Source organism: Bos indicus, chromosome 8, assembly GCF_029378745.1.
Source record: "Bos indicus isolate NIAB-ARS_2022 breed Sahiwal x Tharparkar chromosome 8, NIAB-ARS_B.indTharparkar_mat_pri_1.0, whole genome shotgun sequence".
NCBI classification, from domain to species: Eukaryota; Metazoa; Chordata; class Mammalia; order Artiodactyla; family Bovidae; genus Bos; species Bos indicus.
This window is the reverse complement of record NC_091767.1, coordinates 1,755,422-1,780,799: the sequence shown is the minus strand read 5'-3', so window position 1 is coordinate 1,780,799 and position 25,378 is coordinate 1,755,422. Positions and strand designations below refer to the sequence as shown.

Sequence of the window (25,378 nt, the reverse complement as noted above, 5' to 3'; positions counted from 1 at the left end):
AGCTATGGAAACACATTTCCCAACAATTCAGATGTGTTTAATTTCATAAAGGAAACAGAACAAATATTATACAGCTTTCTTTAGCTGGTCTTCTTCCAGTGATGAAGGGTAACTGACAGAATGTCTATTAACTATACTTTATCAGAGTTTATTTCCTCTGTGATTGAAGGATTAATACACATTGGGGGCATAACAATAGTATTGTACATAATGAATACCTAGGCTTTTCTTTCTGTGATGCAAACAACTTACTGAACCCAAACTTCTAGGTATCCTACAAAAATCTCCCTAAGAAAAACAAAAAATCATATACACAGTGAATTCTCTGATGTAAAAGAAAAAGTACAGGCTTTGGAATAAGAAAGCAGTAGATTCAAGTCTCAGCTCATTAAACCACCAGCTGATGAACTTTATGTGGATTTTCTTAATCTATAACTTTGTTGCCTTATATTTTAAGTAAGATATTAATATCAGCAAAAAGCATTTAAGGATTTTTAAACTGAATGTATAAAGTCCCTGGTATGAAGCCACCTGAAGAAGGAAATGACAACCCACTCCAGTATTCTCACCTGTGAAATCCCATGGACAGAGGAGCCTGACAGGCTACAGTCCATGGAGTCACAAGAGTAAGACACAACTTAGCAAGAAAACCACCACCACCATGAAGCTACCATATGGTTGCTATCTACTACTATTATGGTTTTCACTAATGTCAACTTCAAAATGCATTTTTTGCTTTAGATACCCAGAACTGTTATCCTGGTTAAAACAGTTACAAAAAAATTGCATAATCCACCCATCATCCATTATGTACCCAGCCAAGGACAGATGGACATATGCGTCATATGTGGCAGCCTAGAAGGTCTCTGTAAGGTAAGACTGGAGGGGAAGGGCACCCATGGCAAGAATCTAACATGTGCACCCATACAGCCATCTCTCCCTTAACCACAGAGCAGCATGTTTTGTGGGACACCAGGTCTTCACTAGAATCATAAGTAGAACTTGAAGACCGGGAAACCAACCTGGTTTCTCTTAAACAGAGAGCCCAGAGCTCTGAGTCCTTCGGACAAGATTCCCTGCAGCTTAGTGAGCAAGGATCACTTTCATGTGGCTCAGAGATTCAGGCCACGTTGAGTTAGGCCGTGGTTATGTCTGTACGACTGTTTAATTCCTCGAGGGTGCGTCCTGACCCTCCTGAGCTGAGGCCTCGTCCCTTTGTGTGTCTGTTGCTGCCATCGTCTGTACCAGCTGCCTCTTGTGCCCCGTCTCCCTCTTGGCTGTGCTTCTCCAGATCCAGGGGTACGTCTGGGCTGTGGCTGACCTCTCCTCTGCGTTAGCGTCTTCTCTCTCTCTCTCTCTCTGTTTGTCTGTCCCTCTCTCTGCCTCTCTCCTGGATTCCAGGAAGTCCACCGAGGTAACCACCACTGGGGGTTCCCCTGATAAAGAGACTGCGTATATAGTTCTCAGTTTCATATATCTTTTTCTTTTCTTTTTCTTGAATAAGTAGTCCTGGATAAGACTCTAATTCAGTCTTTACCTCTAGATTAAAGTCTGACTCTTGTTTATATCAAACAAGAGTAGCTTTCTTGCTCCTTTTTTATGTAAATATGAAAGACATAATCTGGTCAGTTTCAATGAATTTTAATTAAATTATTATTAAGAATAATATATTAAAGTAATAAGACTTTACATTTTTCCCCTCTTTTTGGACTTAACAAGCAAAAAATAAAAGGATTAGCTGCTGTTTGAGTCTTTTTCTTGAATACAAACATTTGTGATGCCCCAGAATAGTAGGAGAAAAAGTTCTTTTCAGTGAAATTCTTTTCTTAAGAAGGTATACTGCGAGCCTTTTTTTCTCCCCAGAAAGATGCACAAGAAAGTTTCTTCTTTGTCTGTCTCAACACTGGTCATATGAAGAAGAAAGGCAGCAAAGGTGGCCAGATGTACCAGTAACTCACTGGCTTGTCGCCATGCTGTTACCAAGATCTCCTGGGAATCCGGGTCAATCTTTCTTCCACTTTGTTCTCCAGGATAGATATTATTTTAGATGCCTGTGTTTCAGATAATAAACAGCCCTCCCTCCTCATTTAGGTTATTGGACTTTCTCATGTCCCTCATCAACATGGGAAATGTCTGTGATGAGGTTTTTCATCTGATTCCTGGATAATACACAAGCCACCCTAGTGACTTGTTTGGCCCTTAAAGGCCCTGTGTGCTTCCCAGGTGGCTCAGTGGTAAAGAACCTGCCTGCCAGTTAAACAGATTCAGGTTTGATCCTTGGGTCAGGAAGATCCCCTGGAGGAGGAAATGGCAACTTGCCTAGAAAATCCCATGGGCAGATGAGCCTGGCGGGCTACAGTCCACAGAGTCACAGAAGAGTCAGATACGGCTTAGTGACTCCACAATGACAACAACAAAGGAGGTCCTGTAAATCCTGACTCAGTTAGAAACTCTTCAGAGAAGGGCACTGTTTTTGTCTTAAAATGCCAAAAGCTCATGAGGAATGGTAAATGGAAGATCTGAGACCATATCAGGAAACTAAAGTCAGATCTTCTGTCTCAATGGATAACGGCCCTGCTGTTTATCAAGAGCTCTGGGTTGTTAAAATGATACAGAGGAGACTCTTGGCCTGGGGACTATGCAACATCCCAGGGTAGGAAAGGACGGTTCTATGAGCGCTAAGTTGCTTCAATTGTGTCCAACTCTTTGCCAACCCAAGGACGTAGCCTGCCAGGCTCCTCTGTCCATGGGATTCTCCAGGCAAGAATACTGGAGTATTCCTGGGCATGGGTTGCCATGCCCTCCACCAGGGGATCTTCCCCACCCAGGTATCAAACCAGCATCTCCTGTGTCTCCTGCATTGGCGGGTGGGTTCTTTACCACTAGTGCCACCTGGGAAGCCCATGTTTCTGGGACTTCTGCAAACTTAGTCATCATGGTGGCCGAGCACTGCCATAAGGGTAAAAACTATACAGTTGTTCTCACCACTTGATCTCCATCGTTTACACAGATGTGGTTTCTAGCAAATATTTAAAATGTTTACAAATAAGGAAGAAATGAATTGTAGGAGCCAAATCAGTTATGTTTTGTTTTTCAACACAGGTTGGCAAACTGTGGCTTGAGAGCAAAACCAGCCCTTGTCTGATCCTGTGAGTAGAGCTTTACTGGAACTCAGCCACACCATCGGCTTACACGTGGCCCATGGCTGCGTTCTCACCACAGAGACAGAGATGAGCAGTGGCAACGCTGACACCAGGGCCACAGAACACGCCCCATGTAGTATTTACAGAAAACCTGCCAATGCCTACTCTAGAACACTAGTGAGCTCAAAATTTAAAAAAAAAAAAAGTCATGGGGGTTTCTATGGCTGGAAATCATACAAGCTAACCTGTGCTTCTTTTGTTAGATGTTTGAAATGATCGTTAATCCTGGAGATAATATCCTTGTAAATGAACCTACTTATTCAAGAACAATTCATGCCGTGAGTACAAATTCCTACAAAAGGCTACTCTCTGTCTCTTATAATAAATAAGGAGAAAACACCACAACTTTAGAATTATCTTCCCACTGAAAAATAAAATAGCATATTTCTTCTGTAACAGAATCTTTAACATGTGCAAAATATGTCAAATGTATATACCCTCTATTTATATATGTCCTTGACAGTCTAAATGTAGAGGTGCTAAAATTGGATTGTACAAAATCGTGTTCAGATTTCTTATTATTTCACTTGAAATGTGACAATTGACAAAGACGTTTTTTATTACCATCTGTATTCCCACAAGTCAAAGTATAAGCATATGTCAATATAACTGAAAACTAATATGTTAAGTCTAGTACTTTGATATCCAGTGTTAACTAACAGATCCCAATATCCAGAATAAGGAGGCGGATCACCTGGTCTGTGGGCCCTGGCCAGAACACAGCACTGTCCGGGGCACAATGCTTTTGGGTCGATATAAACACAGACTGGAGCACAGTCAGAGAGAAGCAACCAGAGTAAACAACGAACTGGAAACACACGATGAATGGTTTTAGGAACTACTCTATTTCCCAGAAAGAGAAGACTCCATCGAGACGTGACAATTGTCCTCAACTACATTAAAGTTAGCCGTGTCACAGAGGAGTTAGATTTGTCTGTGCACGTCCTTAGGTTGATGGAACTGGAACCAAAGGGCGAAAACTACAGGGAAGCAAGTTCATGTCAGTGTAACTTTCTAAGCACAGCCTTACCTGCTCTCTGAGGAGGAGAGCAGGCCCATCACTGCAGGCGCGCAAAGTAACTCACGGCCACCTCACACAAATGCTAGCAAAGTAATTCCAGCTTAGACTAGGTGACTTAATGACGTGATTCTCATGCTTCACTGATCTTAATTTCATGGATTATCTTTTTTCTAATTTAATATTGTCTTTGTAAAACTGAATATGTATAAAGCAATTACCTTGTCTTGATGAAAGGCATATTTCCTCAACCCTCCTAGGTAGAGGTAAAATTATTTATAAACATTGCTTTTCTAATGAACAAACTGAAAAGGAAATTAAGAAAACAATTCCATTTATAATAGCACCCAAAAGAATAAAATATCTGGAAATAAATCTAACAAAATAAGTGAAAGACGTCCACATTAACAACTATAAAACATCGATGAAAGAGATTAGAGAAGACTCCCGTAAACAGAAAGCCATCACCTTCTCCCAGATAGGAAGACTTAATACTGTTCAGAGGTCAATACTACCAAAGTGAAACACACCTTCCACACAGTCCCTATCAAAAGTCCAATGGCTTTTCTTGCAAAATAGAAAAGCCAGTCTTCAAATTCATTTGGGATTGGAAGATGTCTAAATAGCCAAAACATTCCTGAAAAAGAGCAAAGTTAGTGGACTCCACGGTTCCCAATTTCAAATCAACTGCAAAGCTATGCTAATCCAAATCAGGTGGTTCTGGCATAAGGATAGACAGATATTCCAATGAAATAGAACTGAGAATCCAGAAATAAACCATACAGCTGTGGCCAATTGATTTTGACACGGGCACCACTCAATAGGAAAAAAAATAATCTCTTCAATGAATTGTGCAGGAATAACTGGATTTCCATGTACAAAAGAAAGAAATCAGACCTTTACCTCACCCTGTATAAAAATGTAACTCAAAATGGATCAAACACTTAAATATAAAAGCTAAAACTATAAATTCTTAGAGGAAAACATAATGGCAAATCTTCTTGACTTTGGATTTGGCACTAAGACATAACAACAAAAATACAAGCAACAACAACATAAATATAGATGAATCGGACTTCATCAAAAATTAAAATCTTTTCCGAATCAAAGGACATCATGAAAACAGTGAAAAGACAGCCTAGAGAGTAGGAGAAAACACCTGCAAATCATATATATGATAAGAGTTCAATATCCAGAGTCTATAAAGACCTCCTACAACTGAATAGCAAAAGACAACAAAAATAATTTAAAACTAGACAAAGGACTTGAACAGACATTTCTCCAAGGAAGATACATAAATGGCCAATAAGTACATGAAAAATACTCAGTATCACTAGTCCTTAGAGGAATGAAAGTCAAAACCACAATGAGATACTACTTCACACCAACCAGGATGTCTATTATATTTTTTAATGGAACATAGCAAGTCATAGAAATTGCTGGTGAAAATGTACATTGCTGGTTAAAATGCAAAATGGTGTAGCCCCCTGTAAAAAACAGTTTATCAGTGCCTCAACATTTTGCTCCTAGTACATACCAAAAAAGACTGAAAAACTGGGGGTCAAACAGAAATGTAAATGTTCATAGCAGCAATATAATAGCCAAAATATGGGTGTTTCCAAGTGTACATCAGTGGATGGATTAATGTGGTCTATCCACACAGTGGAAGATTATTCAGCCAGAAAAAGGAAGGGAGTTCTGGTACCTCCTACAACACAGATAAACCTTGAAAACGTGATGCCAAATGAAAGAAGCGAGACACTAAAGGACAAACATTGTGTGATTCCACTAGATGCAATATCTGAAATAGGCAAATTCATAGAGACTGAGAGTTGATCAGAGGTTACAGGAACCGGGGCGGGGGGGAGTTGGAAATGAGGGATTCATGCTTAATGGGTACAAGGGGTCTATTTGTAGTGATGAAAGATTTTGGAAAATAATAGTAACGATGGATGTACACATGTGACTGTAGTTAATACCACTGAATCCCTCACCTTAAAATGGCAACTTTTTATTATTTATGTATTTGGTCATAATTTTAAACACTAAGTTAAAATAATTGCCTTTTCTTAGTTAGTGGATACTGAGTGTTAATTATTTTCCTAAACTTCTTAGGCATAAGATTACACAATACCTATAAATATAAGACTTGTGTCTGTGCAAATTGCTCATGTGCACACACATTTTCACATGTCCAGAGAACAATGCCAGGCTGTGAGGGAACATGCTGATGTCCATATTGTTTATTTCATGATCCAGTATTGACTTCTTTCATTCATGTTTGGTGGCTCAGACGGTAAAGAATCTGCCTGCAATGCAGGAGATCCAGGTTTGATTCCTGGATCTGGGAAATCCCCTGGAGAAGGGAATGGCAATCTACTCCAGTATTCTTGCAGAGGAGCCTGATGGGCTACAGTCCAGGGAGTCACAAAGAGTCGGACACAACTGAGCACAACAACAACAAATTATACAATCTAATCCTAACCCCAGGCTTAAGACAAGTTTAATATGAGTAAAGACTGAGCAACTAACACTTTCACTTTCATATAGCATCTGATTTTCAAGTCTAAGACCTTTTCAGTTCACCATAAGTGCAGTCTGGATAACTCTCATTTAGTGAACAATTTTACATTTGACTGCTAAGAAAAGTGTTTGCTTATCCGTTGTAAAAAATTTTTTCACTCAATTATTGTTATTTTTAAATTTTTATTGAAATATAGTCTATTTTCAATGTTGTCTTAGTTTCAGATATACAGCAAAGCAATTGAGTTATACAGGGCTTCCCTGGTGGCTTAGAGGGTAAAGCATCCACCTGCAATGAGGGAGACCCAGATTCAATCCCTGAGTCGGGAAGATCCCCTGGAGAAGGAAATGGCAACCCATTCCAGTACTCTTGCCTGGAAAATCCCATCGAGGGAAGAGTCTGGGAGGCTGCAGTCCATGGGGTCACAGACTTTCTGATTATTTTCCATTATAGGTCATTACAAGAGGGTCAATACATTTCCCTGTGCTATAAGCTTTTGTGGGTTATCTATTTTATATATAGTAGTATGTATATTTTAATCCCAAACTCCTAATTTATTTCTCCCCTCCTCTTTCCCTTTAGTACTCATAAGTTTGTTTTGTATGTCTGTGATATCTATTTCCTTTGTAAATATGTTCCTTTGTATCATTTTTTAGATTCCATGTATAAGTGATATCATGATATTTGTCTTTCATCATCTGACTTACTTCATATGATAAACTGTAGGTCCATGAATGTTGCTAAAAATGGCATTATTTCATTCTTTTTCGTGACTCAGTAATATTCCTCTGTGTGTGTGTGTGTGTGTGTGTGTGTGTCTGTGTGTGTGTGTGTGTCTGTGTCTGTGTACCACATATGTAGGTAGTACTAGCGGTACTTATAGCCTGCCAATGCAGGAGATGTAAGAGACACGGGTTCGATCCCTGGGTTGGGAAGATTCCCTGGAGGAAGGATGGCAACCCACTCCAGTATTCTTGCATGGAGAATCCCCATGGAGAGAGGAGGTTGGCAGGCTATAATCCACAGGGTCACAGAGAGTCAGACACGACTGAAGCAACTGAGCACGCACCCATGCACCACACCTATATCAATTCATCTATCAATAGACTTTTAGGTTGCTTCCATGTCTTCCTATTGTAAATAGTGCTACAAAGAACATTAAATGCCTGTATCTTTTCAAATTATGCTTTTCTTCAGATATATGTCCAGGAATGAGATTGCTGGACCATATGATACTCATGTTTTCAGTTTTTTAAGGAACCTCCACATTGTTCTTCAGAGTGGCAACACCAATTTACTTGCTCACCAACAGTATAGGAGGGTTCCCTTTCTCCCTACCCTTTCCAGTATTTGTTATTTGTAGATTTTTCAACCATAGCCATTCTGACAGGTGTGGCTGTCACTGCAGTTTTCATTTGCATTTCTCTGATAATTGTGATGTTGAGCACCCTTCCATGTGCCTGTTGGCCATCTGCATGACTTCTTTGAGAAATGTATACCTAGCCATGAAATTAAAAGACTCCTTGGAAGGAAAGTTATGACCAACTGAAAAGCAGAGACATGATTTTGCCAACAAAGGTCCGTCTAGTCAAGGCTATGGTTTTTCCAGTGGTCATGTATGGATGTGAGACTTGGACTGGGAAGAAAGCAGAGCGCTGAAGAACTGATGCTTTTGAACTGTGGTGTTGGAGAAGACTCGAGAGTCCCGTGGACTTCAAGGAGATCCAACCAGTCCATTCTAAAGGAGATCAGTCCTGGGTGTTCATTGGAAGGACTAATGCTAAAGCTGAAGCTCCAACACTTTGTCCACCTCATGCAAAGAGTTGACTCATTGGAAAAGACCCTGATGCTGGGAGGGATTGGGGGCAGGAGGAGAAGGGGACAATAGAGGATGAGATAGCTAGACGGCATCACCGACTCAATGGATGTGAGTCTGAGTAAACTCTGGGAGTTGGTGATGGACAGGGAGGCCTGGCGTGCTGTGATTCATGGGGTCACAAAGAGTCAGACACGACTGAGCGACTGAACCGAATTGAACTGATACTTAAATCTGGGCTTCCCTGGTAGCTCAGCTCGTAAAGAATCCACCTGCAATGTACGAGACCCCAATTCAATTTCTGGGTCAGGAACATCCCCTGGAGAAGGGATAGACTACCCGCTCAAGAATTCTTGGGCTTCCCTGTTGGCTCCGTCAATAAAGAATCCACCTGCAGTGTGGGAGAGCTGGGTTAGATCCCTGGTTGGGAAGATCCCCTGGAGGAGGGCAGAGCAACCCACTTTAGTATTCTTGCCTGGAGAATCCCCATGGACAGAGGAGCCTGGCAGGCTGCAGTTTATGGGGTCGCAAACAGTCAGACACGTTGGGTGCCTCTTGGCAATGGCAGGTCAGTATAAACCCCCGACAGGTTTCTGCCATAAGCTGTACGAGGTCACCACGGAACCACAGAGCAGGGCTCTTCACTTGCTTCACACAGGGTGTTTCATTCATCCACGCAAGCACACTGTAGAGTTAGTAAAGTGCAGCAGAAAACATGTTCGCTAGGAGAACAAAGAACTAGAGCTCCAAGCATCCTTACCTTGTCCTGAAGAATCCCAGATGAGCCCCCAAGATGAAAGTTTGTTGCTGAATTACACAAAGACTCCGGGATCCTTGGCCTCCGGAGGAGAAGAATTCAATCCGGGGCCAGAGACTGGGCTTGATCGCTCAGAGCTTTTGTGTAATAAAGTTTTATTAAAGTATAAAGGAGATAGAGAAAGCTTCTTACATAGACATCAGAGCAGGTAAAAAGTGTACCCCCTTGCTAGTGTTAGCAATGGAATTACATACTCTCCAAAGAATCCAAAGAATGTCTGGAGGTTGTAAAGATCTCATCAGACCTACTCCCATAATTTACATTTTAAGATAACAGGATTAGCTAGAAGGTGTAGTCCAGAGACTGCCTTCAGGCAGGATACATTATTGTTGTATAATCCTTGTAAAGACCAGACCTACTCCCATAATTTACATTTTAAGATAACATGATTAGCCAGGTTTAATCCAGAGACTGTCCTCAGGCAGGATACATAATCCTAAGAATGTAGAGGGAAAAAGTTTGTCCTTTCTTCCTCCTTGAGAATTCCAGACCCCTGTCTCCTTGGGGACCCCTAGACTTCTTATCAACCTGCCTAGGAAATGACTCTCTCAGGATCCGTTACCTAAGGGTCTCCCCACCCAGATTAGATAATTTGAATTACAACTGTGTAAAAGCTAAGACATTTACCAAAAAAAGGAGGGGGTGAGGGGCGGAGGGTAACAGTGGGGTCACTTTTTTTCTTTATTCACAAAACCTTCTCTAACATGGTTCTTTAATAGCTGAAACAATGAATTTACTTTTTCATACCCTAAGCAAGCCAATCACACTTCTCTCACTCAAATACACAGACGTTCTGAAAGGCAGTGGTACAAAGCACCTATGGAGCCAGCACGTGGGGGCGACCACTGCCGCTGCTGCTGCTGCTAAGTCGCTTCAGTCGTGGCCGACCCTGTGCGACCCCGTAGACGGCAGCCCACCAGGCTCCCCCGTCCCTGGGATTCTCCAGGCAAGAACACTGGAGTGGGTTGCCATTTCCTTCTCCAATGCATGAAAGTGAAAAGTGAAAGTGAAGTCGCTCAGTCGTGTCCGACTCCTAGCGACCCCTAGCGACCCCGTAGACTGCAGCCCACCAGGCTCCTCCGCCCATGGGATTTTCCAGACAAGAGCACTGGAGTGGGGTGACCACTACCAGAGGGAAAGCCAAATGCACGGTCGCACCTGTGGTCTGTGTGGATTTCCTGCTGTTGGTGCCCGGACCTTCCATGGCAGCCCCGGGGTCACCACCCTGGTCCACAACCACCTAAAGAGCCAGAGCTGTTAGGTCCTGGTGGGAATTAACAGGACTGATTCAAATTGACCTGAAGTCAACAGTTGTCACTCTGCATGGTTTTCTTCTCATTTAAATTCAAGTATTGACTTGTCCACTTAAGGAATTCCACACTCCCGCCACACTTCCTTAAACCTTTCATGCTTTCCTACAATACTTCTACAGCATGGTGTATCTTCAAATTCCTTTCCAAATGAAGTGTAGCTCGCCAGGCTCCCCTGTCCATGGGATTCTCCAGGCAAGAATACTGAAGTGGGTTGCCATGCCTTTAGCCAGGGGATTTCCCAACCCAGGGATTGAACCCAGATCTCCTGCATTGCAGGCAGATCCTTCACCATCTGAGCCAACAGAGAAGTCCAGTTAAACCATCAGTGGGTAGCAATTACTGACTTTAACAGAAGTAGGTTTCATTAAAATTTTTGGAGAATCTAATCTCCATGAAAATCAAATATTGACTAAATATCTCATTTTAACTGGTAATGTGTATCAAGATTCCTGAAGTCATGGAGCTTAACCCCTTTTTCTGAAACCCCACACTAACTAGGGGAATATTATGTTTTAATGTATGTACTGGGGCTTCCTTGGTGGCTCAGGTGGCAAAACATACCCATTGACTGGTGTGCCTTTAGAGTTACCTTACTTCGACGCTTCCCAATTTAACATTTCATTTATTCATTTTATTCATTCAGGCAGTAAATATTTACTGAGTGCCTACTGATAGGGTCTACATGGGGGCCCATGGTTGAAATGGCTCATTATGTTGACCTCAAAAACAAAGAATAAAGCCACAGTGACCCTTGAGACTGACCAAGTTGTCCAAAGGACATTCTGTTTTCCCACTGGCACTTACTTTTTCAAGGCTATGAGACCACCGGATTCCAGACTTCTGGCTACATGACCGCAGGACTCAGCTACAGGCTAAAAATTAACCATCCCTTCAGAGAATTTTTCATTGGCGGGGTATAAAAAAGACCGGGTCAGAAAGGGAGGACACAGGTTCTTCTCAAGGGCCAGTCATCCTCTGGCTTCCCCTCTAATAAATTCCCTTTTCTTGTCTGACTGCTTGGATCATTCTCTTTTTCTCTGAACTCAGCGTACACCTACTACTCTAAGCACTCAACCTAAAGCAGTGAACAAAAGAGAGATCCTTACATTTGGGGCAAAGAAGAGTCGGCAGAGGAAGATGGAGAGTAAAGAAATTTATTAGTGTTTTATGCAGTGCTAAGCACAACAAAGAAAGCAATTCAAGATAAAGGGTGATGTACAGCTGGGGTGCTCCTGTAGTGGGGGCTGGAGAGGGCAGGTGAGGCTGGCAGAGGGCAGACTGCAGACACCACACACGTGGCCGTGGAGCCCAGGGGCCTGAGAAGTAACTGTGAAGAGCTCAGAGAGGCTGCAGGGTCAGTGGAGGTGGGGAAAGCCCTGCAGAGAGCTGGCTTCAGCAACAGAAATGTACTTGCCCACAGTCTGCAGACCGGAAGTCTGAGATCCAGGGCAGGCAGGGCCGTTTCTTCTGAGGCCTCCCCCTTTGGCTTATGGTTGGATGGCTGCCTCTCCCTTTGCGTTCAAGTGGTCATCCCTCTGTGCATGATTGTGTCCTCACCTCTCCCTATAAGGACCATGGTCACAGGTGTCCTAAGGGACCAGGACCCACCCTAATGACCTCAGTTTAAATTAATCACCTCTTTAGAGGCTTTCCAACCAAATACAGGCGCATCCTAAGGTCCTGGGGGTTAGAATATCAACATATGAATACCCCACCCCAACTCAGCCCATAAGAAAAGTGATACGAGACAGAGAGCAGGTGGAGGGGTGCTCGACCAGGTAAGGCCTTACAGGCCATGCAAGATCTGGAATTAGCCCAAGAACGTGGGAGCCACTGCAGGGTTCTAAGCAGGAGAATGGCGGAACTGACTTGGCTTTCGAAGGCCATCCTGACCCAGAAAATGGGTCACCATGGAGCAGGAGAAGCACTGGGGGAACCCCGAGGAGCCTGCAGATGGGACATTCCATCTCAACTAGGGGATCAGGACAAACTCTTACAATGCAGCCTCTAAAGCAAAATCTGAATAAAGGGCAGATACTTGAGGAAAAGAAGCAAAACGACCTTTCAATACAAATGAAATTTTAAAAGGCTACTTAAGGAGATCAAACCAGTCAATCCTAAAGGAAATTAACCCTGAATATTCATTGGAAGGATTGATGCCGAAGCTGAAGGTCCAATACTCTGGCCACCTGATTTGAAGAGTTGACTCGTTGGAAAAGACCTGATGCTGGGAAAGATTGAAGGCAGGAGGAGAAGGGGACGACAGGGGATGAAATGGTTGGATGGCATCACTGACTCAATGGACATGAGTTTGAGCAAACTCCAGGAGACAGTGAAGGACAGGGAAGCCTGGTGTGCGGTCACAAAGAGTCGGACACAACTGAGTAACTGAACAACAATGAATTGAGGGTGAAGCAAGTATTGCACGGTTCCTGCTCTCATCTGCTCTGAATATGTAACTCATTTTCTCACTTACTAGCTTGGTTTGGCTCATTTGCTTTTCTTTTGTATTCCTGCTTTCATGGTTTTTTTTTTTTTTTTTTTTTTTTGGGTTTTTTTTTCTGTATTTCATACTTCTCGTAAATGTTTCATGTCCTTTTTAAATCTGGAAATTTATAACTGACACTGAAAATTTAAGTACTAGCTCGTAATACAGTCATAATTCCAGTAACATTGAGTATTTACAAGCTGGATTGCCCAGACACTACAGTCATATGTTTATTAGAGTCATTGAAAAAGCACTTCAGATGAGAACTTCACGGGGCTCTTAGTGATTTTACATTCAAGGAAGAAACCAGGAGAAAATAAAAACAAGTCTGGCTAAAATTCAAGAACACTGGAGCCTGACTGAGAGTCCAGGTTGAGGCTGCCCCCGGGACAGCCTCCACCTGCAAAGACCTGCCTTGGGGCTTCTCCCCAGGTGCCTCGAACCGCCTGTGAACAGTCCCAGGAAGGAGACAACGAAGCCACAGGGACACCAAGGATTCCCTAGACACCCTTCCAGCAATTCTTCTTAAAATTTTCAGAAAGCAGAGGAAGAACAAAGGCAGGAAGGCCAGACCTGCATACGTCTTGTCGGAGCACCTGAAGCTCCGAGTTCACGGATGGAGACAGTTGAAGGCCCTTCATCACAGCACCTTAAGAAAGAAGCGGCCCAGGCGGCCGACCACAGCAACTTCCTTCCAGTGCCCCCCGTCCCAGCGCCCACCCCGGCTCATGCTGAGGACTCGGGTCCTGCGGCCCCCTGCTCGTGGAGGGGAGGCCCAGATCGCCATCACCCTGCACTGGCCAGGACAGGGCCGCCATCAGGCAGCACCACTTTTCCTTGCAGCTCTTCCCATGGTCAGTAATTCTCCCTGCTGCTGTTAATCAGCGTTCTCCTCCCAGGCCCTGAGGACAGGAGCCAAGCCACGCTCCTCGTGGCCGCATCCTCAGGGCTCATCCTCAGCGCCTGGCCGGGGGGCAGGTCTTCAGTAAGTGATTCCTGCCCTTGGGTTCTGCACTTTATTTGGGACACTTTAACCACTGGATGGCCAGGGAAGTCCCTTGGATCATACACTTTAAATGGGGAAGTTTGTGTTGTATGAATTACATCTCAACAAAGCTAGTTTTAAAAGGTTACCATTAAAACAAATTAATTAATTAAACAGTAAACTAATTGTGGCTCAGATGGTAAAGAATCTGCCTGCAATGCAGCAGACCTGGGTTCGATCCTTGGGTATGGAAGATCCCCTGGAGAAGGGAATGGCAACCCACACCAGTGTTCTTGCCTGGAGAACCCCATGGATGGAGGAGCCTGGCGGGCTACTGTCCATGGGGTCACAAAAAGTCAGACATGACTGAGCGACTAACACAAAGTCAATTACCATACAGTGGCATTCAATGTAGTTAGAAAAAAATGAGGTGCATGTCTATTGACATGGGAAAATATTCAGGAAATACTATGCAAAAGAGTTTTGATAAAGCAGTTTGTTTTACAATATAAACCTGATACTTTGTTGCTGTTTTTGGTTGTTTTCTTTTTTTTTTTGGCTTAACAAAGGGATATATCCACATATTTAGTATTTCTGAATGCCTATATTTGTGGGCACAGTTCTAAGTGTTTGTGACCCATCAGTGAATGACGATCCTTGTTATCACAGAGCTTACCTTTTCACCGAGGAGGCTGACCATAAGTAATAAGCACAATACACAAGTGTATCATATAGCATCTTAGACGGGACAAAGGGCCGTGTGGGTGCTGCCTGGCAGAGAGGGCTGAGATGCAGGCAGGGAGCATGGTGCAGGGTGAATTCAGGACACTAGACTGGACCCAAACGGGTATCTAGTGGAGGAGTAAGACCTCAGATTTGAGCCTTTTCATTCAGGGGACAGCCAAAGGACCAGGGTGACTGCAACAGAGCAAACAAGAGGGACCCACTGGGAAAGGAGGGTGGGGTGGCATCTTGTTGCCCCGGTGAGGACTCTGGCTTTTACCCTGCAAGCGGGGGAACCATGGTGGGATGTTGACCATGAAAAAGAGGAGGCCTCCAGCTTGAGTGGGCGGCTCTGGCTGCTGAATTGAGGGGAACAGGAGAGGTAGGGAGGCCTGTCGAAGGGCTACTGCACTAACTCAGACTTGGGAGGACAGTGACTCGGACCCAGAAGAAGGCAGCCAGATAGTTAGGAAAGGCTGGTGTCCAGATTTTTCAAAACAGAGCCACAAGGGTCTTCTGTTAATGGAACGGGGGTTTCCCAGGTGGCTCTGGGGGGTGCAGCCCCCCTGGGGTCCTCCATGACGGGGACATGGTGACTCCGCCAGTGTGTGTGTGCGGTGTGGTCAGGAAAGAAGAGGCAGAGGAGTGCAATCCTGCAGGACGGTGGGAGCACTTACAGTTAGGTTCTTGGCACATAACTGCTCAAGAGAAAGAAGCCCGAATTGCACTTGGACTCTGTATCAAAGGCTCAGAAATGTAGCCCTAGATTTATCATCAGTGGTCATCAAGAAGGAAGAATAAACATGAAAGGCTTGTGGGAATGAAAATTGTTGGGATGTTCAGGCTTCAGTAATTCATGACAGCTTGGGAAATCTCAAAAGTCCACATGTAGGATTGCTTCAAGTTGTATTACATTCTTTTCCTGTAATCAAAAATGCCCAGATTATTTGAAATGTAGACTGAAGTAACAAGTCTTGGCCAGCAGGTGGCAGGCTTGCCTCATGATTTCTTCAAAAGCTTGAAGCCAGATTACAGTAAATTTTTGATTCTGAGTCAAAAATCCAAATGTGTCTCATATTTAGCAGGAATTATGAATGCAACATTATTTAATCATAATGTTGCCTGGAGTTTCATGAGTAATGTTTTTAAATTTGTTCATTCCATTAACTGCAAGAATACAAGATAATATATGTAGTAGGTATTAAGAGAATTAATCAAGACAATTCTGCACATTTCACATAAAGCATTAACATCTAGGCCATTATAAGTCATAGTGGGGGAAGTAATATATTTAAACATTGATTTTACCATTAAGACATTTAATCTATTTTGTCTTCCTGTGTAAGGCATGTCAGTAATTGTATGCTGCATACTCCTGTGTCTCATTTAATTTTTTTAAAGATCTGCATTTTCATTCATTGTAGAGAAATAATAAAACTTACCTTTAACTTTTCAGAAAGATTAATGTGGCTGTAATTTTTACAATATTTAAAAGTATATTTCACATTGTATTCAAAATTCAAATGGCAAACCCCATAGGATAATCATGGTAAATACATTTACTCTCAAAATATTGGCTGGGTCTAGTCTAGTGAGACAACACCTTTTCCCCCATTGACCTTACTTACATTAAGACGACCTCTGGCTTCCCTAGCTACAGTGACAGGTCCCCAAGCACAGCCCTGCCCCAGCAGGAAGTCATCACCAAGCAGGAAAGAGAAGGCTTATGCCTTTGAGGAGCACACAGCCTTATAGAGATAAGACCAACAGAGTCTGCCCCTGAGGACTCCCTAAAGTTCCTAAATATGTGATTGCACATACAGTCCCAACAAAAGGCCTGCCATTGTCAAAGTGCAAATGAGCAGCATGTTTCACGTATGGGTGAGGAATGGCCAGCCAGACACTCATTACTATCCACTCCACAGCCCGGCCGCACACATCCACTCTTCAAAATCCAGGTGACTAACACTTGTATTTCAGGGGACTTCCCTGGCTGTCCAGTGGTTGGGACCCTGTGCTTCCAATGCAGGGAGCTTGGGTTTGATCCCTGGTCCCGGCACTAAGATCCCACATGCTACTTGATACAGCTAAAAAAAAAAAAAAAAAAAAGGAAAAAAACTATATTTCAGAAAAATTTCACGTGCCTAAGTATCAGAGTTCCTTTTAATAACAGAACCAGAAACTTTTCCATGGACAAATGCACAGAGCCTAAAAATGCACAACATGATTAAAACATAAAGTGGTGTGTACACTGAAAATTTCAGTGAATAAAAATCAGGAGACAGAAGGGACCTAGTTACTACAGGCTGGTGGTGCAGGGTTGGGTGGAATGTTTCCTGGGGCAGTGGAGGTGGGCTGGAACCAGGAGGATGGGCAGTCGGAGAAAGAGAATGCCCACTGGGGCTGGAGAAGAGACACGGGCAGACAGCAGGGAGCGTTCATTATTTTGGAGCGTTTGGAGGATGGTTTAGCTGATTAAGGAGTTCCCTGGTGGCTCAGAAGGTAAAGAACCCACCTGCCAATGCAGAAGATATAAGAGACACGGGTTCGATTCCTGGGTCAGAAAGATCCCTTGGAGGAGGACATGGCAACCCACTCCATAATTTTGCCTGGGAAATCTCATGGACAGAGGAGCCTGGCGGGCTACAGTCCATGGGGTCACAAAGAGCCAGGCATGACTAAACAATGACAAATCACCTGATTTAATTTTGAATATAATAAGGTCTTTACTGCCCACTGAGCTCATGTCCAAATTTTAAGGTTGCATCCAATAATCCCCCAGGACCCCACTGGTTCTAAGCCTCCATAAGCAGACTGTCTTCATGCCAATCACAGTTATGTGTGGAATTGTGTCCCCCCAAACTCATACACTGAAGTCCTGACGGACCCCTTCCCGGAGGGACAATGGTCCTGCTGACTGACGCCTTGATCTTGGGTTTCTAGCCTCCAGAACTAAGAGATAAGTTTCCCTTTGTGAAACTCAGTTTGTGAAACTTTGTTACCACAACCCTAGCAAACTACTAACACTCATCACCTAAATTTCACTACCTTTATCTCAATATATTTGGTTATGTGTAAATACACACAGTGAGACCCAGCAGAAGTACGCAGAAGGAGTCAGCCATTAGAACTGCAGATGGTGGGTGGGGGAGGGGGTGACTGTGCAGAGGCTAGATCAATTCAAAGACTCTGGGTAAGCCTCTTTTGCTGTCTTAAAACCTAGCCTGGCTGCCGGTGGAGACCAATGAAACAGTCGAGGGGTTGGATGAGCTCACAGATGGGAATAACCTGGAAATTTTTCTTTTTTAATTTTTATAATTTTAACAAATTTTAAGGTTTTTTTTTTAATTTAATAATTTTAACAAATGATTTTGCAAGAAAATTTTAAAACAAAAACTCAGAATCCAAGAGTTTCAGTGTGAACAAATACATTATACACCTCTTCTGTAAGAGAGCTTTTGAATTATCATAAAGGCTTCCCTGGTAGTTCAGACGGTAAAGAACCCAACTGCCAATGCAGGAGACCTGGGTTCAATCCCTGAGTCAGGAAGATCCCTTGGAGAAGGGAAAGGCTACCCACTCCAGTATTCTTGCCTGAAGAATCCCATGGACAGAGCAGACTGGCAGGCTAGTCAATGGGAAGACAAAGAGTTGGGCATGACTGAGTGACTAACAAAGTGTCTCAAAATGAGCAAAATCCAGAACCAGTTCGAAAGTTGGATCTAAGGCCCCTGCACTGGAGTCACAGGCCCATAAACGCCAAGTACAAACAACCCCACAGCAGTATCTGTGCTAAGGGCGACCCGGATGCTGCCACCCCCATAGCTGGCCTCCCAGTAGCAGTATCTGTGCTAAGGGCGACCCGGATGCTGCCACCCCCATAGCCGGCCTCCCAGTAGCAGTATCTGTGCTAAGGGCGACCCGGATGCTGCCACCCCCATAGCCGGCCTCCCAGTCGCAGTATCTGTGCTAAGGGCGACCCGGATGCCGCCACCCCCATAGCCGGCCTCCCAGTAGCCCTGCTGTGAGCTGATGGAAAGACCATGTTCTAGACAAACCTCCCCTGGAAACATGGCATCTTAGTCAGCCTAAGCTGCTGTCACAATTGCCTGGGCTGGGAGCTTAAACAGCAGACATTACTGTCACACTCTGGAGGCTGGGAGTCCACGGGTCAGCTTCTGGCAGGGCTGGGGGCAGTGTTCCCAGCCTGCACAGCTGCCTCTGCTGTGTCCCCATGTGAGGAGGGCCCTCTCTGACTCTGCTCACAGGAGTACCAGTCCAGAAGGAGAGCTCACCCTCAGCACCCATCCACCCTTCCTAAGACCAGCCCGTTGGGAATTAGGCTCCCACGTGGGAAACTCTGGGGGAAACAGGACTCCATCCATGGCACAGAGAAGGATGGACCCCACCTGCCAGCCTGTGCGGACCAGCCCATGGACATCACCCCTCGGTGCACACTTGGCACAAGCCCAGCAGGACTTGTTAGGGGAAGCACACTGACTGAAATTGCCCACCCTGGCCAGGCACCATAGTAACCATATGCATGAGTTGTTTTACAACAGGAGGTCCTGGTAAGGAACTCGGAACTAATACGCCACCACCAACTGTAATAGTTCCAGAAAGGTCAAAAGGAGACGCCACATGTCCGACCACCTCCCAGAATCCTTCTCTCTGGCATCAATCTTGGCTGAACAAGGCGTGCACCACCAGGAAGGACTCTGAGTCAGAATGATTGGCTAAGGACAACCCAGAAACTAATTCTATCACCATAAAACCCGAGACTGCAAACCATATGGCAGAGCTGTTCTCCTGGGTTCCCTTACCCTACTGCTCTCTGCCCGGGTGCCCTTTCCCAATAAAATCTCTTGCTTTGTCAGCACATGCATCTCCTCAGACAATTCATTTCCGAGTGTTAGACAAGAGCCTGGCTTCAGGCCCTGGAAGGGGTCCTCCTTCCTGCAACAGACTCACTCCAGTGGGCTTGGGGTCTGCCCCCACCCAGGTGCTAGGATGCAGGGACACAGCACATACGGCCATGCAGGGCACACCCTTGGACACAATGTCACAACATGTCAGGGAAGGACCAGCTGCCCTGGTAAACGCAGGCAGCTCAGATGGCAGGACTGCATGTGTTGGAGAGAGACACCCCATCTGCAGGCTGGCCAGGGGCCACCGGCCAGGACATGGAGCATCTGATGTCTGGGGAACTGAGTACATGGACCCAAGCTGCTCGGCCCCCAGAGGACACCAGGCTGCTGGGAAGGGTTCGTTATTGGAAATATTAAACACTGCTGCTGCTGCTATTTAGTCCCTAAGTCAGGTCCTACTCTTTTGCAGCCCCATGGACCATAGCCTGCCAAGCTCCTCTGCCCATGGAATCCTCCAGGCAAGAATACTGGAGTGGGTTGTCATTTCCTTTTCCAGGGGATCTTTCCAACCCAGAGATTGAACACGTGTCTCCTGTTTAGCAGGCAGATTCTTTAGCCATCTGGGAAGGCCACTATTAGATGCAATTATTATTAAGTCAAATGTAATTACTAATAAAAATGAAATTTAATTGACAAAAACGAAATGTACTTATTCAAGATTAAATGTACTTTAATGAGAAGACAACCAAGTCACAGAGCTCCTGGAATGCACAGCCTCCATGTGCAGTTCTTACTCGGCATGGGGGCGCCTTCAGCGCAGTGGCCCCAGGGACGCTTCCTGCATGTGGTACCCTCACGGCACTGTCAGCAGGCAACTCGCTATAACATAAGCCATCACGGTCCCTGGTCCTGGAGCATAAACTGAAGTGGCATCCCTGGCGTTTAGACCATCTGGTTGTTTCAGGATGAATCTCGCACTGGTTGTGATCCCCCAGATTCCTTAGCAGATTACACACAGGACTCTGAAGGCAGTGAGATTAGCAAGGTCCCTGTTAAAGGAAAGGTCAAGAAACAAAGGGCAGATGGAGAAACTCACTCACACAGCTAGAACAGAAATACTGTACCTTTGGTCCAAAGACAATATTGATGAACTTCGGACCTCAAGCAACCTCCTGTGATGGTCTTAAAACCAGAATAGAGTGAGACTAAATTCTAATCATAAATAATACCCTGGTTTTACTGTCACATGTCCTATGATCTGAGAGCAGTGGCCAATCAAGCAGGCCTCCAGTGAAAAGTTCAAGCTAGATCAAAACCTCTGTGCATAGCCAGGCTGCTGAATGGCTGCCCCTCCAATAACACACCTCAATGAAAGATCTGCTGTGATCTCCAGTCTCCTTCACATCACAGAAACCTTCCTTACAGGACAAAAGGCAGTGTGGTCTCTGACTCCTGCATCTGACCCTTTCTTGCATGCGATGGAAAAAATGTGACTTAAGTCTAATCCTTATAGTAAAATGCACTGAAGCATAAAGGTTTTTTTTTTTTTTCTTTTTTTGGCCACTTTGCATGGCATGTGGGACCCTAGTTCCCTGATCGAGGACTGACCCTGTGCCTCCTGCATTTGAAGCCTGGACTCCTAACCACTGGACCACCAATGAAGTTTCTGAAGGTTTACTACTAAGGCAGAACAGATTAGATCCTGTGGGTGATCAGGGACCCTGGGGCATCTCCCCAGCCGCCAGCTACCTAGGAATTTGAGAGGTTTCTTCAATACAGTGCTGTGGATTTTACTGCCCAGACATGAGAGGGTAACAGGCAGGAAGGCCAGGGGTCTCCAAATGGAGGAAATTGGCTGCAAGTGTCAGACATTTTTTATCTCTCTCTTTAGCTGCAGGAGGAAACAAACTACAAGTCCTAGATTTTTTCTTTTTCTATACAAATTTAAAGAGAGGTTCCTTTTAAACTTCTGTGTTGCCATGACAACACCTGGCTCCACCTGAACTTAATTCTTCTCAAACCTTGACCTGACCAATGCATTTTCCTTATGGCAATGTTTGTCTTAAGCTATGTTAATGAACTATATATTTACCAAAGACTGTCTTCAAGTCCATTCTGCCCAAGACTCAGAAGCAACTTGACAAACCAATACTTTTTACTCATGCAAATGTTCAGTCACTCAGTAGTGTCCAGCTCTCTGCGACCCCATGAACAGCAGTACACCAGGCCTCCCTGTCCATCACCAACTCCCAGAGTTTACTCAAACTCATGTCCATTGAGTTGGTGATGCCATCCAACGACCTCATCCTCTGTCATCCCCTTCTCCTTCTGCTTTCGATCTTTCCCAGCATCAGGGTCTTTTCCAATGAGTCACTTCTTCACATCACGTGGCCAAAGTATTGGAGTTTCAGCTTCAACATCAGTCCTTCCAATGAATACTCAGCACTGATTTCCTTTAGGATGGACTGACTGGATCTCCTTGCAGTCCAAGGGACTCTTAAGCGTCTTCTCCAACACCACAGTTCAAAAGCATCAGTTCTTCGGCGCTCAGCTTTCTTTCTTTATAGTCCAACTCTCACATCCATACATGACTACTGGAAAAACCATAGCCTTGACTAGGAGGACCTTTGTTGGCAAAGTAATGTCTCTACTTTTTAATAGGCTGTCTAGGTTGGTCATAACTTCTCTTCCAAGGAGTAAGCATCTTTTAATTTCATGGCTACAATCACCATCTGCAGTGATTTGGGAGCCCAGAAAAATAAAGTCTGACACTATTTCCACTGTTTCCCCATCTATTTGCCATGAAGTGATGGGACTGGATGCCGTGATCTAAGTTTTCTGAATGTTGAGTTTTAAGCCAACTTTTTCACTCTCCTCTTTCACTTTCATCAAGAGGCTCTTTAATTCTTCTTCACTTTCTGCCATAAGGGTGATGTCATCTGCATATCTGAGGTTACTGATATTTCTCCTGGCAATCTTGATTCCAGCTTGTGCTTCCTCCAGCCCAGTGTTTCTCATGATGTACTCTGCATAGAAGTTAAATAAGCACAGTGACAATATACAGCCTTGATGTACTTCTTTTCCTATTTGGAACTAGTCTGTTGTTCCATGTCCAGTTCTAACCGTTGCTTCCTGACCTGCATACAGAGCTCTCAGGAGGCAAGACAGGTGGTCTGGTATTTCCATCTCTTTCAGAATTTTCCACAGTTTGCGGTGATCCACACAGTCAAAGGCTTTGGCAAAGTCAATAAAGCAGAAATAGATGTTTTTCTGGAACTCTCTTGCTTTTTCAATGATCCAACAGATGTTGGCAAATTGTTCTCTGGTTCTTTTGCCTTTTCTAAATTCAGCTTGAACATCTGGAAGTTCATGGTTCATGTATTGTAATTTTGACCATTACTTTGCCAGCATATGAAAGAAAGAAAGTGACGTCATTCAGTAGTGTCCTATTCTTTGCGACCCCGTGGACTGCAGCCCACCAGGCTCCTCCATCCATGGGATTCTCCAGGCAAAAGTACTGGAGTCGGTTGCCATTTCCTTGCTAGCATGTGAGATGAGTGCAATTGTGCGGTAGTTTGAGCATTCTTTGGCATTGCCTTTCTTTGGGATTGGAATGAAAACTGATCTTTTCCAGTCCTGCGGCCACTGCTGAGTTTTCCATATTTGCTGGCATACTGAGTGCAGAACTTTCACAGGATCATCTTTTAGGATTTGAAATAGCTCAGCTGGAATTCCATCACCTCCACTAGCTTTGTTCGTAGTGATGCTTCCTAAGGCCCACTTCACTTTGCACTCCAGGAAGTCTGGCTCTAGGTGAGTGATCACACCATTGTGATTATCTGGGTCATGAAGATCTTTTTTGAATAGTTCTTCTGTGTATTCTTGCCACCTCTTCTTAATATCTTCTGCTTCTGTTAGGTCTATACGATTTCTGTCCTTTATCTAGCCCATCTTTGCAAGAAATGTTCCCTTGGTATCTCTAATTTTCTTGAAGAGATCTCCAGTCTTTCCCATTCTGTTGTTTTCCTCTATTTCTTTGCATTGATCACTGAGGAAGGCTTTCTTATCTCTCCTTGCTATTCTTTGGAACTCTCCCTTCAGATGGGTATCTTTCCTTTTCTCCTTTGCTTTTCATTTCTCTTCTTTCCACAGCTATTTGTCAGACAGCCAATTTGCTTTTTTGCATTTCTTTCTCTTGGGGATGGTCTCGATTACTGTCTCCTGTACAGTGTCACGAACCTCATTCCATAGTTCATCAGGCACTCTATCAGCTCTAATCCCTTAAATCTATTTCTCATGTCCACTGTATAATCATAAGGGATTTGATTTAGGTCATACCTGAATGATCTAATGGTTTTCCCTACTTTCTTCAATTTAAGTCTGGATTTGACAATAAGGAGTTCATGATCTGAGCCACAGTCAGCTCCCAGTCTTGTTTTTGCTGACTGTATAGAGCTTCTCCACCTTTGGCTGCAAAGAATATAATCAATCTGATTTTGGTGTTGACCATCTGGTGATGTCCATGTGTAGAGTCTTCTCTTGTCTTGTTGGAAGAGGGTGTTTGCTATGACAGTGCATTCTCTTGACAAAACTCTGTTAGCCTTTGCCCTGCTTCATTCTGTATTCCAAGGCCAAATTTGCCTGTTACTCCAGGTGTTTCTTGACTTCCTACTTTTGCATTCCAGTCCCCTATAATGAAAAGGACATCTTTGGGGGGTGTTAGTTCTAGAAGGTTTTGTAGGTCTTCACAGAACTGTTCAACTTCAGCTTCTTCAACGTTACTGGTTGGGGCATAAACTTGGATTACCGTGATATTGAATGGTTTGCCTTGGAAACGAACAGATCATTCTGTCGTTTTTGAGATTGCATCCAAGTACTGCATTTAGGACTCTTTTGTTGACCATCATGGCTACTCCATTTCTTCTAAGGGATTCCTGCCCACAGTAGTAGATATAATGGTCATCTGAGTTAAATTCACCCATTCCAGTCCATTTTAGTTCGCTGATTCCTAGAATGTCAACATTCACTCTTGCCATCTCCTGTTTGACCACTTCCAATTTGCCTTGATCCATGGACCTGACATTCCAGGTTCCTATGCAGTATTGCTCTTTACAGCACCGGACCTTGCTTCCATTACCAGTCACACCCACAACTGGGTGTTGTTTTTGCTTTGGCTCTGTCTCTTCGTTCTTTCTGGAATTATTTCTCCACTGATCTCCAGTAGCATATTGGGGACCTACCGACCTAGGAAGTTCATCTTTTAATGTCCTATCTTTCTGCCTTCTCATACTGTTCATGGGGTTCTCAAGGCAACAGTAATGAAGTGGTTTGCCACTCCCTTCTCCAGTGGACCACATTTTATCAGAATTCTCCACCATGACCCGTTCGTCTTGGGTGGCCCTACATGGCATGGCTCATAGTTTCATTGAGTTAGACAAGGCTGTGGTCCATGTGATTAGATTGGTTAGTTTTCTGTCATTGTGGTTTTCAGTCTGTCTGCCCTCTGATGGAGAAGGATAAGAGGCTTATGGAAACTTCCTTATGGGAGAGACTGACTGAGGGGTGAACTGGGTCTTGTTCTGATGGGTGGGACCATGCTCAATAAATCTTTAATCCAATTTAT

At 44.1% G+C, this 25,378-nt stretch overlaps 1 long non-coding RNA gene across 3 annotated transcripts in view; it reads right to left on the bottom strand.

Annotated features, from left to right (window-relative positions):
* LOC139184491 (uncharacterized) overlaps positions 1–25,378 on the bottom strand; it is a 145,716-nt gene that overhangs the window by 107,997 nt on the left and 12,341 nt on the right. For 2 of the 3 annotated variants that reach the window (XR_011567979.1, XR_011567978.1), the window contains exon 3: positions 20,465–20,804. The exons of the other annotated variant lie outside the window; for it this stretch is intronic. This is a non-coding gene — a long non-coding RNA (uncharacterized lncRNA). Of the gene's footprint in view, positions 1–20,464; positions 20,805–25,378 lie in introns of those variants that run through there. 3 annotated transcript variants of the gene reach the window in all.